The 11,967-nt window shown below is 49.6% G+C and overlaps 1 long non-coding RNA gene across 1 annotated transcript; it reads left to right on the top strand.

Annotated features, from left to right (window-relative positions):
* Positions 1–1,779: 1,779 nt before the first annotated feature.
* LOC118601670 lies at positions 1,780–2,903 on the top strand. The gene is made up of 2 exons (XR_004950494.1): positions 1,780–1,990; positions 2,384–2,903. It is a non-coding gene; the product is annotated as an uncharacterized LOC118601670 (long non-coding RNA).
* Positions 2,904–11,967: the final 9,064 nt, after the last annotated feature.

The raw sequence follows: 11,967 nt of genomic DNA, 5'->3' as shown, positions 1-11,967 counted from the left end.
GCTAAAGAGGTTGAGAATTCTGCATGTTTTTCCAGAAATGTTCCAGACTTAGGCCTCCTTGTCCTGCGTGGGGCAGTGGCTGTGAGTCACACAGAGGGACATCTCGTAGCCTCCTGGGGACCTGTGTCAGGTCACATGGGCTGGCCAGTGGCTCCCTGATCCTGGCCCCCTCCTCCCCAGGCCCCTTTCCGTGCTCCATGTGGGACTTAATGGCTCTGCAGAGGTTGGGTCTTTCTTCTCTTGTAGCCAAATCCAGTTGTTCTCTGGACCTTATCTCCCTCCTAGAAAATTGTAAAAATTAGCTCAGGTCAGCCGGCACAGGCCGGCGCTCTCCTAAAGGCACTGCTTTAAAAGCTCTTGGGATCACTTTGTTTTCTCTTTTCGGGCACGGCAAAGTCAGTTTCTTCCATTTACTGAGAGCTAACGAGCTCCAGGCTGTCAGTCCAAGCTTTTATGTAGGTTTCCGAATGTCACCCTGACAACCTTCCAATTCGATAAGTACTCTGACGCTTCTCATTTTACAGATTCAATAAAAAAAAAAAAATGAGGCACAGAGATGTTAAGTGACATATTCAAGGTCACACAGCTATTTTGAGAAACTGGATTCTAACCCAGGTACTGTTGCGAGCGCATAATGAAAATCGCACAGAGCAGCTAGAATGTCTGAGACGTGTATGCACGTAGGTAGCTAGATGATAGATAGGTAATAGGTACGTGATAGGTGGGTAGATGATATAGATAATGATACATGCTTGATAGATGATTGAGAGATGATAGGTAGATAGATATTCTCTCTTTGTAGGACGCTAGTAACTTCCACAGGGATAGCAATTATTTGTTATTATAGTTTTTAAATCAGTCTTTTAAAAATTCCTCCTGGTACGGACGCCCAGCCTCATGATGGCCATCTTCCCGAGGAGGAACAAAGGCTCAGAGAAGTCAAGTTCTCCCAGCAGGCGCCACGCCAGGAAACCTCCACACGCCCCTGCTGCGTGCTGACCTCCCCGGAGAGCCCCCTGACCTGTGCGGCTGCGCGAGGCCCTGTGTCCAGGACTGGCATGGGCGGGAGGGGTGGGAGCTTGTCCCTTAGAAGTGAGCCCGAAGCAAGGGGACAAATGTGGTTCTCACAATGCCACCTCACGTCTTTAGGACCCTGGACGTTGTAAACGCGGTCTGACCACAGAGAGAGTGTCAACCACAACCAAGCACGCTGTCTGAGAACCAAGTCCCCACTGGCCCACAGCTGGGTAGGGGACGGGCTGGACCAGGGAGGCCGGTCTGGGGCCAGACCCACGGGCGCAAGCCTGGCCCACCCCCTACTGTGAGCGTTTAGGCAAGCCACCTCACTTCCTGGTGCCTCAGTTTCCCCACCCCTAAAACGAGGCCCTTGGGAGTAAGCGCGTCACAGAGCGGCTGTGTGGTCAGTGAGCTTCCATGTGACAGGCACTCGAGTGGCGCCTGGAAGCGCTGTATGCGACCTTCGCCCCCCGTGTGACCAAGTGCCACGGCAGGGCTACCGCCACCTCGGGCCCTGGGTTTGTCTTGGCTTGACTTGTTTCCATTTTCAATTGAAACTTGCGTTTGGACAGACTGCAGGCTGACTGGCCGCGGGCCAGCGAGCTCTGAGTAAGTGCAGACAGGGTGGGGTCACCGGGATTCGGTTCTTGGATATTTTCCCCCTGCGGTTTTGGGCAGCTCGCTCCTCGGCGGCCAGCTGTGTCATCTTACGACTGGACTTTCCGGGAGCGGACTCGGTGACTCCGGGGTCAGCTGGGAAGGGCCGCTCTTGGATGAGGTCATCGGCCGTGCAGGAAGCTGCCTCCTGTCGCCCCTCGGCCGGCCGATGGAAGCGGGGAGGACACGCGGCTCCGGAGGCTGTCGCTCCGGCTCCGGCTCTGGCTCCGGCTCCGTTGCGGGGCCCTTGGGGTTGCCGTCTCCACCTGTTAGGCCTCGGCTGCCTCTTCGCGGTCATCTCTGCGCGTCCCTGGCCGTAAGCTCCCTCTCCTGCCCCGACGTCTCTCCTGCCCAGGCTCTGGCGGAGGCAGAGGCGGGATTCCCCACGGCGAGCCGTTAGCTGGAACGCAGTTAGCTGGGCCGTGTGCGCTTTCTCGGCTGCTCCCCAACTCCCCCAAAGTGTGCTGGCTGTGACCATCTTTCCCTGTTCTTGGGAACCACCGCAGGCCTGTTTCCAGCCCCTTCCAGTGACACCCGGCCTGGCCAGGGTGAAAACGCTGGGAATCTAAAACTTGAATGAAGAAAGTTTAGCTCGCTTGGGGCACGCACTTTGTCCATGTGCGTGCGTGCGTGTGTGTGTGTGTGTGTGTGTGTGTGTGTGTGTGTGTTTGAGGCTTTTTAAAATTTATCTGTATGTTTATTTATTTAGAAAATTTTGTCTAGGGCAAGGAGCCCGTAAACACACCAGCCCAAAGCACTAAATCATGGAGGCCAGACAGCTTGTAAACCATAGAGACTGAAGACTCCTCGTGGGTGAAGCCGCTTACTGGTTTGCGAGTGGACTGAGGCTCCAGCAGCCCACTGAAGTGACCGGGTCATGACAGCAGGGGGCAGTCCTGAAGCCCCAGTGCTCTTCATTTGGTCAGCCATATAGGAATGACACCCTTTTCTGAGCATTTTCTGAGGCTTTGTACCATGCTGGGCCATTGGCGTCAGAGGCAAACAGAGTCGATAACTCTGCAAAAAGTCACCAGGCAATTTATCCCGTTGGCACCAAGCCTAGAATTATAATCAGATCTTGACTTCTTCAAAGCCTTCTTGCTTTGGATTTTCCAAATCAAAAATAAATATTGAAGGCCATCACCTTCCTTCCGTCCTCTAATGTGCCAAGGAGGGGTTCATCCATTAATTCAAGAACCCTCTCAGTTCACGCGGAAGGTATTAGCCTACGGAATTTGTTAACTCAATATCAACACGGTCTGTCTAGGTCTTGACTGAAAAGAGAGAGGAGTTATTATGTTCTGGGTTAATATTTTCCTCTCTTTAAGAAGTCTTGGGGATGCCAGACAGGCGTTTTCTTCCCATTACGGGGTGCACTGCTCGTGTTCCGTGTGCTTGCTATACTCAGGACACCCTCGAGGGGGCAGTGAACCACAATGTCTGGAGGAGTTCCAGGGGCGGCCCCTGCCGTTGCCTGGGTGAGCGGGGCGGAGCGGGGCGGGGCGGGGCGGGGCGGGGCTGGCCGGGGAGGCGGGGGGGGGGGGGGGGGGGCATTGCTGGATTCGCTGCTCGCCTTCTGGGGGTTACTCTGGGCTGGACACGAAAGCACTTCTCCTGGAGGGAAAGCAGGAGGGAAAGCAGTCTCGTTTTCAGAGAGCTGTGAACATGACCAGACCTATTAATTACTTAATTGAGGCTCTGGGCTTTGAAGATGAAAAGTGCTGTGTAAGTGGTGAGTTCTGTTGTTTCTAGTCTGGGGAGCTTTATCGGGACTCCTCTGAGTGTCTCTTTCAATCATCAAGTCCACTCTGGTGGCCTCCGGTGACACAGACGACCCACCCCTCCCCTCTGGTCCTCGTTGAAACCACTGGCAAACACTTCCTTGATCTCAAGTCCTGCCAGGCTGCCCACAGAGTCCCAGCGAAGGGCTTAGTCACTCTCGGTGAGTTCCACTCACAGGGCTCTGGCTGAGTCACGGGCCCCCTGTGGTGGCTGAGAATCTGCAGGGTAGCTAGCTGGTGCCTTAGAGGCTCCTTGCTTGGCTGAGACAGATTGACACAGATGTGCTGGTGGCTTCGCGGCCCTGCCCAGGGTATTGGCCACAGACCTGGGCAGCACCCCCAAGCGGCATGCCAGCTGTGCCTGGGATCTGCAGCGTCTGCAGCTGGTTATCATTCTGGGGAATGGGGAGAGGAGGGGAAGGAGGCGGGGAGACAGAGGCAGTCGCCTGCACACATGGAAGTCACAGGTAATAGGGGCGGAGGACTTGGTGCTTTAGTTCATGAGGAACTTTCACATCTGACATTATCTCGGTCAAGACTCCTTCCAGAAGAACCCAGGAAGCAGCCGAGGATGTGGGAAGAGTGGGCAGGAGAAAGGAAGGGAAAGGTAGATGTGGCTAGAAGCAAGGACGAGGAGAGCCCAGCGTCTCTCTTCAAAGCCCGGCTTACTCCCTTCCTCCTGTCGTCCTTCCTCCTTCCCTCCTTCCATGCCGATGTAATTAGAAAGGCAAAATCCTAAAGGCAAATAACCTAAAACTGTGACCTAACCTAAGAGATTAGCCTTCGTGTTAACAGAATTAGAAATTAATCCCTATAAAGCAGGGTGTTTGCCTCACTCCACGGCTCTTAGCAATTCTCGTGGATATCGTACATAGTTCTCTGCATCTAGACCGAAGGTGCGAGAGGAAGCCCTGAAGGAACTAAGAAGTCTAGGTACCTGGAAACCAGATGCACCCCAGTCCAGTGCGCAGGTCTCTTTTCCCATGCTGGGATGTGTGCATTTTCTTCCATAGCGTGGGCTCCTCTCGCTTGTAGCCTAGGACCCAACGTAGCTCGGCCAGTCTGCTTCGCTTAACTTTTTGAGAGCCTGTATGATCCCTTAGCTGCATTATTGCAACCTCAAGAGCAAGACCTCGACTTACTCGAAAGTCTCAAAAGGGCGCAGTGCACTGGCCTGCCCCCTGCCTGCCCGTCACACGCGCTGGCAGAGCCACTAATTCTCAAGGCTGCTGGCGGGAACTGTGGCATCTTGCTTTCCCCCATTTTTGGAACGATGACTTCATTCTATAATATGGCCGATTCTGTTTAAAGGAGGGCTGTGTGGTCATCATGATTCTCACTGGAAGAGACACAGCGTGACCAAGATTTCTGATGCCATTGGACGATGAGTCAAAGAGTGGCCCCCGCCACTCCCGGCTGCCATGCTCGGCTCCTGCTGGGCCGCGCTGCGTGCTCCCTTCTGCCCGGGCTGTGGGTTCGGGGCTCTTTAGCTCAGTCCTACCAATGCAAGGCTAACCTGGCCGTCCATTGCATTCTAATCTATTCCATTCCATTCCATCCGACCCCACTTTATAAAAATGAATGCTGCTGGTGCCCCAACACCTTTTCACGGGCCGTGCCCATCCGTTCTGAGTACTTCACGTGCCGCATAAAGTAGGCCGTTTGTTCCTCGATTTTTTTTGGGGGAGGGAATAACAATTATACTTACCACAGGTGTCATATCTACCCGTGCATGGTGATATAAAGTGGAAATATTAATTATTAAAGTGTGGTACTTAAAATTTAAGCATTTTTTAAAATTAAAAATGCAAAAATTTAAAAAAGAAATTAAGATGGAACAGAGAATGGGCGTTTTGTAAAATTAAAATTTTTTTTTCCCCTACAAAACACACACACACACACACACACACACACACACACACACACACACGCACACTTTCTTGTCCTGGGAACTGCGGCAGCCTGGGGCAGGTCGCTGTGTAAGTCCAGCCCCGCCCCGGGCAGGGGACTCCCTGGCAGTCGTGGAATCCTCGTCGCCCGTTCTCCAGACCCCGCGTGGCAGGCCCCCTTCCTCTTCGTGGGGCTGGCGGCCACTCACTCCATTCCTGCTGTCCCCGCACGAATCCCTCGGGCGTCCACACTCGTCCTTCCACTACTCTGCTTGCACCCTCCCCAGGCCGCCCCCTGCCGGGCCCTCTCCTCCGAAACCAACTCCCCACACCACTTCTGGAGTCACTTTAAAAAACATCCATGTCAACACGCCATTACTCAAAAGTCCACGGTAAAGAAATGCATTTTAGAACGGGACCCACACATATGTATGTGTGTACATTATACATGCTCATATACATGCATACATACATATACACACATGCGCACTTAAAAAAAAACAGACAAGAATCATGAAACAATGTTTACTTTTCCTAGGTGACACCCTCCCTGACATTTTTCCTTTCCCGTCCTTTCCATTCTAGTGTGTTCTATTCCATTCTACTTGGTTTGGTTCCATTTCATAAAAATTAATGCTGCTGCTGCCCTAGTACCATCTCTTAATGGGCCATGCCCACGCTTTGACTCAGAGAGAAAGTTCACAATGCTTAGCCTTGTTCTTAAGGTGCTCGCCGGCCTGCTACCCCCACGCTCCTCGCTCCTGCCACTCGCCCCCACCGCCTGAGCGGCCTTTTTGCAGAACTCCGTGTGAGAACTCGTGGTTCTTCCCGTGCTCTTCTGCTCGCCCCGCTTTGTGCCAGTCTCTACCCCCCGCTGCTTGTCCTGTGGGCCCAGGTCAGTCCCTGCCTCCTTCCTGAAGCATCTCTGACCGAGATGTCCCTCTGTGGCATTGCATTGGACAGGCGGGCTCTGCTTTCCTGAGCTTGGTTGATGAACAGCCCACCTCGTCTAGGTTCGCTTCCCAGTTCAAACTATCAAGGGAACGCACTTAACACTCTCGCAAGTTACCGGTGGCCCAGAACACCCCAGCCCTCCTTTCCCAAAGCCTCCCCCACTTCGGGCTGCCCAGGGTGATGGCGAGCAAATCGAAATGTTTCGGTAACAAGTTGCAACCAAAAACCAATGTTCCTGCAGAAGTAAATAGCGTTATGTGGGTAGGTGCCCCCCAAAAGGTGTTCTGAGCGCCATGCTTTACCCACCGTGGTTATTTATGTCGGCTTTTATCAGCTGGCCAACAACCCACTCTCTACGCAGAACGTGGTTTTTACAGGAAAATGCATTACATCGCATATGAGCGCTAAACCCCCGTCCTGCGTGCAACGCTTGGAGCGCTGCCTGTCCTCTGGTTGATCTGGGTGAGCACCTCGGGTGCTGCCCTGTCTGCCACCCTGCCAGCCTTCCGTGTGGGCGCCTTATCTCCCCGACTTGCTGCCAAGCCTTGGACACCAGCATCGCGTCCCCAGCCTCCCTCCGTCTGTCACGGGGCTGAGCCTGGCTCTCTCCATGAACACTCGTCAGTGACATCTTGTCTGCCTTGCCTCCTCTGGGCCACCCGGTGACCTCAGCCCCATCTTTACCTTGGATCGTCGTCCCACAGTCTGTTGTTTGGGGGTGTTTAACAGAAAAGAGAGAGGAAAAAAGTAATAGATGAGAAAAGGGAATAGGGGAGGAGATGAAAAAAAGAGGGGTGGAAAAGGGAGCTCGGAAAAGAAAAATAAATGAGAATAAAGGAAAAGAAAGGAAGAAAGACGGGGGAAAAGAAAGAGGAAAAAAGGGAGAAAAATGAAAAAGGTGGGAGGAAGAAAGACAGATGAGGACGAGAAATATAGGAAGAGAACGTGGAAAGGTGAGAAGAAAATAAAAGAAAAAGAAAAAAGAAAAAAATTCTACCGATCTGAACAGAAGTTGTTTCCCAGTGGAAAAGAACAGAGAAGCCAAGCGAGACGAAGGCAAGAGAGTGAGAATTAAGATGCGGGATTCCCACACGGAACAGAAAAGGCCGAGGCGTTTAGAGTTTCAGCTTTACGAGATGAGAAGAATTCTCGAGACAGGCGGTGGTGACAGGTGCACAGCATGATGGACACATTGAATGCCGCCGATTGCTCTCTTAAAAATGCTTATGATGGTGAACTTTGCGTAGGCGTACTTTACCGCAATAAGAAGAAGAAACAATTTAAAATGCCCCCGAAGTTTCCCATTTGATCAACCTCCCATTCGAGCTGACTGAACAACTAAGAGTTTCCATGTGATGTATGTATCGCATTTTATCACATAAATCTAAACTGTAAAATAAATTCCAGCCTTCGTATGAAATTTCAAATAGAATCATTGACTTAAAATAAATAGGAGAAAGGCTCCAGGGGCAAGGGTCGACTGAGGAGGGAAATGAAGGAGTTTTCTGCAATGATGGTAATGGCCTATATCTTGCAAAAAAGATTCAGGTTTCATGGGTGCAAGCACGCACACTAAGATTCTTGAATGTAAATCTGACGTCAAAAGAAAAAAATCTATAATAACTATTTAACTCAGAAAAAGTGGAGACCCAGAGAGGGCTCGGTCAGGTGTTTGTGATGGATGAGAAGCCACGGCGTCCTCACGGAGCTGTCATCTGCTCACCGGCCCGAGCTGAGCTGGTGAGGACTGAATGGGTCACTCCTCTTGCACGGGCCCGTGGCTCTAGGGTGCCCAGCTCAGGCCAGAGCCTCTTTAGCCTGCAGCATCATCTTGCGGCTGATCGGCCATCTTCCCTTCAAATTTCCAAGAGCTATGGTCTTGCTAGGACTTGGAGAAAAAGAAGGCCTATGGCAGAGCCAGGGAAGGTTCCAGATACTCTCAAGTCCCTGAGTGCTGTTAAGGTGTAGCCCAGAGAATCTAGGTGTGGAACAGTGCATACCTGCCCTGTAACGCATCAGGCAAGAGAGGTTAGAATACAAAGCCAGATGTAAGGGTCCATTGGGAGGCCTTTCTGCCGACCCCTTAAGCTGGCGTGTCTGTGGCTTTGGCAATAAGATTTTGAAGGACAAGGTGACATCAACCCTCTGTGCTTCTGCTCCAAATGTCCTCTATTCACTTACAAGATATTTCTCAAGAAGTGGACAAATAGGGGAAAAGAAAGAAGCAGAGAAAGAAAATGAAGGAAGAGATAGAGATGATTGACAGATATCCATACATAGAGCGCACAGGTGGCTGGAGGTAGAGATCCTTAGGGACCAGTGAAGGAGGATGCACACACCGGGACACACTTAAAAACAGACGCGAACACTCGATCAGGAAGAAATACGTCTGACTTGGGACGCGATAGACCAAGGATTTTTAATCCTAAAAGACTAAAAATCGTGTTGCATCTTCGCAACCATTGCACAAATGCAGATTGCACCCGGCGGGTTCACCTCGGTCAGACAGTGTTAGCCCAAGGCCAGCTATCACAGGGACTGTCCCTGCTCCTGATTTATTTGGATGACGCATGGGTCCGAATTTGGTGATCAGCTTTTCAAATTCCTCTCCTCAGCTAAGAAAGGTTTTTAAGCACCATTTATGCTCTTAGGATATTCGGATATGAAGTGGGCACAATGGCCCCTTAGATCTGCCCAGGTCCAAATCTTTAGAACCTGTGACTACGTTGTGTTTCCCATCAGGGAGAATTCAGGCGACAGATGGAAACCAGGCGGCTTGCGAGCTGACGTTAAAATAAAGAGATTATTCTGGATTGTATGGCGGACCCGGTCCTCATATGGGGAGGCAGAAGGGCCAAAATCAGAGAGATGGCATTGCGAGGGACACTCAGCCTGTCTTTCCTAGACCCGAGGACAGAGGGAGGGCCACGAGACACTGAACCTGTACAGCCTCCAGAAGCTGGAAAAGGCGAGAAAATAGGCTCTACCCTAGAACATCCAGGAAGGAAAACTGCCCCGCGAGCCCCACTTCGGACGTTACTAATTAATTAATTAATTAATTAATATTCTTATTTATGCCTACAGCACCTGGTCTTCCTAGGTGGTCTTCTGTCCAAGTACTAACCAGGCCTGACCCTGTTGGCTTTTGAGATCAGCCATTGGGCTTGTTCAGGGTGGCATGGCCGTAGATCATGGACCGTGGCTCCACCGGGGCGTGTACCCAGGACCTTCTCTGTGTAAAGCAGATGTGCTAACTGCTACACTATGGAGCCACACCCCCCACTTCAGACTTCTGACAACCAGAACTGGAAGAGAATAAATTTGTGTCATTTTAAGCTATGAGGTCGGTGGTAATTTGTTACAGCAGCAATAGGAAATGAATACAGACATAAATCCCTTGAAAATCTATTTGAAAGACCAAAAATTCTTTAGCATACAGGCAATGAATCCATCCTTTTAAGATAGCCTCTGTATTATATGTGTGTTTGAAAAAATAAAACTTGATAATTCTCTCTTGCAGACCAACAAGCTAACTATTATGTTTTTAAAATAACTCTTCATTAAATTTCAGTCGAAAATTTTTCATTATTTTTCAATTAGTTTGGTGTGTGTTGATAAGCATGCATCACCTCAAAACCCACATTATCCAGGAAACTTGAGGGGTGGCCTAAACTCTGGAGAGCCATGGAAAGTTCGTGATCATCTGGAGAACTGGAAATGTAGGGACCTCAGTCATTTAACTATATTTGCTCAATCCCACATCAATGAAAGCCTTAATCGCTCCCCTTACTTAAAACTAGAGCCTCCAGAATTACAAGTCTTTGTCTCAGAGAAGGCTCATCACCAAGGTTTCTGCCCCTGGCTGCATGTTAGCTCCTCTCAGAAGCTTCTAGAAATCCTGATGGCCAGGCCAGACCAGGTAAAGTGGAATCTTTGTGAGTGCCGCCAGTTATCGGCATTTTGTGAAGCTTCTCATGTTACGGCAGTTTGCAGCCAACGTGAGAACTGATGCTTTAGTGGATCAAAGGGGCATCAGGGCCGGCCTGCCTTCTGCGGACTGGCGCCTAGGTAGAGGCAGAGGTGGGGTAAGCGAGGGGCGTAGGGGTGATTCAAACCCTACATGACAAGAGGATACAGATTTGGGTCTTACGTGGTGTACGAAGTGTGAATGAAGACTATAATAATGTTCACGACGAAGCCGGGATGCCTTGGAAAGTGTTTCCAATAATTGCCTCATCCACATCAGCGTCAGAGTGTGCGGGTCTTCAGTTCTCGCTACTCTGCATGACGATTTGGAGTCGAAGGATGCCTGTCGACGGGCAGCTCTCACACGGAAGTCCCGGAGAGGTTCAAAGCTGCGACTGACAACCGCCGAATGGGTCAACCTCATCTCACCTCGGTTGCCCACATATCCAGGGGACCCGCCGGTCTCCTGGCTTCTCTGCTCCACATGGGTACGAGAGAGAAGATGCTGAACAGTGATGCCGTGAACACTCAGTTATCTATTGAATGAACGAACAAACAAATGTGGGAGTGGAATTTGTGTTCCTGTTCTTATCCCACGCCTTCGTCGGTGCCCAGAGGTGATAAAGGGGAAATAATGGAGCCTAAGGGCTGTTCTTCCTTCTAATGCAATTGTCAAAGGAAAGCTAGCTGCAGAATTCTAATTTGCTTGTATAAATAAGCAGGAAGTTCAGAGCCCTGAGCAAGTGGAAAGTTGGAAAGGTTTTCTCAATAAAAAATGTGCAGGCTCAGGGAGTTTTTAAAGAACTATAATTTCTCAAGTACCCATCACTGATATAACTCAAACATTAATTTGGATTCCACTAATCTGGATTTTGCAGTAATTTATACTTGTTCAATTCATTCTTTTTTTTGGGGGGGGGGGTGCGGGGAGTTCAGAATAATTCTTTCCCTGATGGAAAAAACATTGGGTCCCAAGTTTGGAAGCTCAGGGTTAAACTCCAAGGTGGCCACTTACTAGCTATGAGATGTGGGGGAGGCAGTAGGCTCGGGGGTCTCCCCTGTGAACCTCCAATAAGCCTCTCCAGCGTCGTGTAAACACAAAGGTGACCAAACGATATAGTCAACTGTGGGGCATTTTTCAATTTGTTGACAGACTTTCTTACAATGTAATCTAGTCATTCGTTAGTAGCTTTCTTAAATTCAAGAGACATGAGATTCCTTTGCTTGGCTTCAACCGCTGGGCTTAGCAATTGTTTACAAATACGTTTATCATTAGATTGTACAAAGTACAAAATTGGTCAGCATTACCTTTCTTTATTATATAGACACTTAACAGCCCAGGGACATTGTATCTTTAAAATGTATTTAGTCATCAAAATCTCCAAGGACAATACACACATATGTATGCATGTGTGTGTTGCTGTATGTGTATATGTATGTGTGCGTGCACACATGTATATGTACAGGTGCACATACATACATGTACACACACATACACATAGGCAATATATATGACTATATGTGTCTATACTGTATATAGTATTTGCATATATATGTATATGCACATACTATATATACATTCATATACAAATACATGTATTTATGCACATACACACATATTTATATGCATATGTAATTTCTAAATAAACATATATATTATATGCTTATATATGTGTATAGACACACATACCCATGTATATGTA

Source organism: Rousettus aegyptiacus, unplaced genomic scaffold (genome assembly GCF_014176215.1).
Source record: "Rousettus aegyptiacus isolate mRouAeg1 unplaced genomic scaffold, mRouAeg1.p scaffold_m13_p_4, whole genome shotgun sequence".
NCBI lineage: Eukaryota > Metazoa > Chordata > Mammalia > Chiroptera > Pteropodidae > Rousettus > Rousettus aegyptiacus.
This window is presented reverse-complemented; position numbering and strand designations above follow the sequence as displayed.